The following is a 5,570-nucleotide window of genomic DNA, read 5'->3' on the forward strand; positions in this document are numbered from 1 at the left end:
GCCTCCTAAGGCTTCCCCCATTCTGTGATTGTCAGGGCCCAGTTTTGCTAAGCAGTTCGTTCTCATCCTCAACGCCAACTCCTTGTCCTTTAAGCAGTCTCAAGACTTGTTCCTGGGAGCATCCACATGCAAGAAATGTTTGTAATGGAGCTGTCTCCTTCAACGGCATCAATGTGTATTTTATTGTTTCTTTCTTTCAGGTTGGTGGTGTGGAATAGAGGATGAGGAGGCAACTTCTGAGCAGAGTGTTTCTGTAAGAGGAAGTGTCATAGATTATGACTCCCAAGTCAGTTCTCTCTCTCCAAGAGACCAACCTCTGTGAGATGTGTGGCCTTATCTTAAAAGACATCCTTCACTTGGCTGAGCATAAGGAAGCATACCACAAGCAGAAAATGTGCATGTGTTGAGCATGTGAGAAACAATTCTATTTCAGTACAAATTTTCAGCACAAGAATCGGCGTATTGAAGAGAAGCCATTCAGAAGTGATATGGGCAGAACCTCATTTGTGAAGAACTGTAAATTCCATGAACCAGGAAGGCCTTTATACACAGGGAGGTTGGAAGTGATTTCCTGACCAGCTTGGAATTTCTCCATCAACAGTCTTCTTCCTGTGGAAAAGTCAAATAGCAAAACCAAGTATGGTGCTGCCTCTCACAGGAGAAAGCTCATTGTAACTGGGAAGAATGTGATGAAGTGTTCATCCTCAAACACACACTTACTTGTTCAGCATTAGAGAGTCCTCACTAGAGAAAGATGTTACATGTGCAGAGAGTATGGGGAATCCTTTACCCACAGCTCCAGTCTCATTAGATACCAGAGTACACACTGGAGAAAGACCTTATAAGTGCTCAGAGTGTGGCAAGTCCTTTAGCCAAAGCTCTAACCTCTTTCAACATTGGAGACTTCACACTGGAGAAAGGCCTTATAAGTGCTGTGAATGCAGTAAATCCTTTAGCCAGAGCTGCAGCCTCAATAACCATTGGAAAGTTCACCCTGGATAGAGGCCTTTTGAGTGTGGGGAATGTGGGAAATCTTTATCCAAAGATCCAACCCAATCACATCACAGAATTCACACTGGACAAAGGCTTTTTAAGTGTAGTGAATGTGGGAAATTCTTTAGCCAGAGCTCTGCACTCCTGCAACAGCATAGTATTCACACTGGAGAAAGGCCTTATGAATGTGGGAAATTCTTTACCTACAATTCCAGTGTTCTAAGCCACCAGGACATTCACACTGGATGAAGGCCTTATTAGTGCAGTGAATGTAGGAAATCCTTTGGTCAGTACTGCAGCCTTATTCTACACCTGAGAGTTCACACTGGAGAAAGGTCTTCTGGGTGCAATGAATATGGGAAATCCTTTAGCCAAAGGTCTGCATTCCTTAAACACCACACAGTTCATGCTGAAGAAAGGCCCTATGAGTGCAGCAAATGTGTACTTCAACTTCAGTGACCATAGGAGAGTTGACACTGGAGAAAGGCCCTAGAGGGTCTTAAGTATGGAAAATCTTAGCCAAAGCCCTGGCCTCATTCAACACAGATTTCACTCTGGAGTAGGGCCTTATAAATGTTTTGAATATGAGAAAGCTATCAGCCAAATGCCTTTCCTCAGGTACCACAAAGTTCACATGGGGAAGACACCTTAATGACCTGGAAGTGGGGCGCTTTCTTGTTTAATGCAATGACACTGGAGGAAATCCCTTAGGATGCCATTTGCTTGAACTGAAGCTGATTCATTCACACGTCCACATTGATTCCAGGTGTGGGGGAAGCTTGAAGCTTTGTGCTGCACTTCTAAACCTGTCCAGGGTCTTTGCCCAAGCGTTAGTCACCTTCAGTACTGTAACTGAAGCCGTGTGGCCTCTATCAGGCGCCCACAGTGTGTGTTGGTACTCCTTTTGCATAGGGAAGTGGTTAGGCTTTGCTTTCCCATCCCAGAGCAGGATTTGTGAGATGACAGCATTCACTCCCAATGTGTTAAGGTCTGGGTCTGACTCAGGTTTGGCCCCAAAGACCTGTTCTGAGTCCTGCTTGTGAATTAAAAGATGGACCATGTTTTCCAGAGATATTGTCTTTCATGACCAGTGATGAGTTTTGTGGCCTTTACCTGACCAACCTGAGAAAAACCTGCCTCTTGTTTCTCTGCTTTGTGTGATGATAAATTTCTTTTTAAAAAAATTGTTTGTAGATGGACACAATACCTTTTTTCGCTTATTTATTTTTATGTGGTGCTGAGGATTGAACCCAGTGCCTCACACATGCTAGGCAAGTGTGCTACCACTGAGCTATAACTGCGGCCCCGATGTCTTATCTCTTAAGCCACCTTTAATCTTGGGAGCCCTATTCACTTTATTGAGTGATTTGAAAACAGTAGAGTTCTGTCATAATGAAAGCAGCAGCAGCATTTGAGAGCATTCCACATGTATGCCTCAGGGTATTATGGCAGAAAATAATTCTTCTGTTTGGGCCTGATTTGTGTTTCTCCCCAAGCCTCCAAGGAAAGCACCATGGACCTGACTTACAGCCTGGCTACTGTGGTACTGTGTGGCTTCTGAGCTCACTTGGGAGGTGTGACAGCCTTCAGTACTTATTTGAAATTTCAGTACAGTGTGAAATTTGTTCACAGGTGTTATTGTGTGATTCCCTTGAGAGAAATCTCTTTCCCTCGTCCTGCAAAGGAGCCATGAGTCCTAGGATAGCACCAATAGTTGCAGTGTGGGGCAAGGGGCCGTGATTGTTACATGAACACTGGATTAATAGGTAGTGGAAAGGGGAAGGAGCAGGTTGAGAGGGTGGGGTCAGGGCCAGTGACAGAGGGGATCGGGGCACTGGGATGCAGCTCAATGGCTAATGACCCCATGGGGCTGTAGTGGCTGGAGGGAGGGACAAGGGTGATGGGGCATTGCTTTTCAGGGCCTATCACCCCATCCAAGATGGCCTCTTACAGCTCTCTTCTCTCTTTCTGTGTGGGCATGGTGTTCCAAGCCATGTTTGCTCAAGCCCTCGGGGCCAGGCTGGGGCATGGTGGAGTCCTTTGAAATATGCTTGTTTTCCCCCACATATGTGGTCCTGTTGAGACCCTCAATTTTGGAGGGAGCCTAGTCACCAGGACTTTCTGTTTGGTAGTTTCTGCCCTAGAAGGGCTACTCCCCTGTCCTAGGTCCAAATGAAAAGTTATCGTTCTGCCTCCCCACCTTCATCCCTTGGAGTCAGCACTTTGGCCTCTTCTAACATGCTGTCCACTAGTTTCCTATGTGTGGCTTGGATGGATTACTTCTCTCCAGGACATACCTGGACCCAGGGTCACCTTGGGCATATAAGCAAGACTGGAGGTGTGGGAGTCTTATGATTGTACTGTCTGCATTTGAAATGCAATCTTTGAGGCAGGGAAGGATTCTGAACGAGCATTTGACTAGTCTGATAATTCAGTGACAAATTTAATTGGGGAGAAAGCACAGAGAAGTAGTTCCCTGAGTTTGCTTGTTTTTGCTAACATCACAGTTGCTATCTGATGTGGCCTCAAGGATGAGCTGGTACTTGACTTAGCCTTAGACTGGGAGCAGACATCTGAGCAGAATGAACTTGGTGAGTTGTGGGAGGAGATGTCCCTGGGCCCTTGGCGGCAGACAGCAGCTTTGGAAGCCCCAGTCTGACTTCACTCACCTGGCAGAACACATACTTGCTGATACACTGAGGCCTCTGAGTCACATCTGGATGGGGCCATTAAAAATTGAGAAGTGGCCCAGTCACCAATTTCAGGGACTCTGATGACACAACGGTAGCCAAATGGCACCCAGCTTTCAATGCCATAAAGAATAAGCAACATTCTTGGCACGAATCTGATTTCTTTACTGAAAATGCACTTTGTCACCACTCAGTTGCCAGCAGAAGGTGCCTGCCAGCCTTCAGAGAAACCTGAAAGTTCAGACTGGAGCTCTGAGAGAGGCTGCCTGTTCAAGTCTACTAAGGAGCAGTGTTGTCCTGCTGGAAGAATACTCCCTGGACCTCATTGGGCCATGGTTGTGTGAACCAGCAGAAAGCAGCACTTTCCTAAGCAAAATAGGAAGGAAATAAAGAATAGAGTATGAAGCAGATAAACAAAAAAACATATCAGAATGTGAAACCAGCAGTTTGTGTAGCAACAGTGCACTGGGCTCTTCATCAATAGTGAAGAATGGCAAGGAGACGAAGAGAGTCACTGTCCCTAATCTCCTGCCCAGTGGACTCCTGGTCATTGCTTAAGTAGAAAAAAATGGATTCTGAACTGGATAAATTTTTAGGTTCCACATTCCTTTTACTTTCTTGACCTTCTCAAAGAGGATACCATGCTGATTTGAATTGTGTGCCAGGAGCTGCAGAGCAATGCCTCAGAAAGAATTCAGAAGAATTCATCTGGTTCTTAGTAGTCTTTCTCATTTTTGCACATAATTGAAAGTGGCCATCACAAAGGATAGAATTCTAAGTTGAGGAAGATGAACTAAAGACCAGAAAAAACTTATTTTTAGGTGTGACTATGCATCAAAACATTAGAAGTAATGCTGGGTGCAGTGGTGCACACCCATAATTCCAGCTACTCAGGGGCTGAGGCAGGAGGATTGCAAGTTCAAGGCAAGCCTCAGCATAATTTGTTGCATAATAAGCAACTTAATAAGACCCTGGATAGGCATGTAGCTCAGTGGTAATGTGCCCCTGTTGTCAATTCACAGTGTGCGCGCATGTGCGCGCACACACACACACACACACACTTTCTAAACATATAGTTTGAGTAAATTATACCTCAAACTATTTTAAAGATATAAAAAAGCTTCTTATTCATTTCACTATATTTCATGATTTTCTATGCACTTGAGCTTTTTTGTGCCCACTATATAAATATGGTAGAAACAATACATTGGTGTGCTACTGATAACTTTCTCAAATTCCATGTTCTGCAGTGACATCATGTGACAAATGGAAATTAGCCTTGATGGGAGATTTTACATCAAGGAATGTGGCAAAAAATTCAAACAAATGCTTGATTTGTACTATGAATTATCTAGAATTAGAAAATGCTGGAGAATATGCTAATAATACAAATTAAACTTTAAAATATATGTAGATGTGATCATTGCATTGTGTATAAGGCATATACACAAAATTAGGCACTACACATTCAGGATTGCAGTTAAAAATTCACATTATTGAAGCATAGGGTCTAACATCTTTGTATTTTTTTCTATCAACTTATTTATTGATAAAAAGGGAATATAGCTAAAACTCATTTTTAGTTATACAAAAGTTATGAATATATTTTATCAAAAACATGCTGGTTGTAAATAAAAAATGCTCAGTATAATAAAACACCAAGGAAATGGTACTAAACTACATTATTACACTGCTACACATTTACTATTAAAAAACTAACCATATCCAGTGGATATGAAGAACCAGAACTCTCATACACTGCTCATAGGACTCCAAAGAAAACAAGCATGTGAGATCAGAGTTCAGCAATTGTTAAAAGGTTATACATTCACCTACTCTGTGACTCAGGCGTTAACACAAGAAAGAGTAAACACATCCTAGGGAAAG

At 43.2% G+C, this 5,570-nt stretch overlaps 2 pseudogenes; both read left to right on the plus strand.

Moving 5' to 3' along the window:
- The first annotated feature begins 215 nt into the window (after positions 1 to 215).
- On the plus strand, positions 216 to 2,198 carry LOC143384368 (uncharacterized; annotated as a pseudogene).
- A 308-nt stretch (positions 2,199 to 2,506) lies between these two features.
- LOC143384146 (G patch domain-containing protein 2-like pseudogene) lies at positions 2,507 to 4,431 on the plus strand (annotated as a pseudogene).
- The last annotated feature ends 1,139 nt before the right edge of the window (positions 4,432 to 5,570 follow it).

This window comes from Callospermophilus lateralis, chromosome 18 (genome assembly GCF_048772815.1).
Source record: "Callospermophilus lateralis isolate mCalLat2 chromosome 18, mCalLat2.hap1, whole genome shotgun sequence".
NCBI lineage: Eukaryota > Metazoa > Chordata > Mammalia > Rodentia > Sciuridae > Callospermophilus > Callospermophilus lateralis.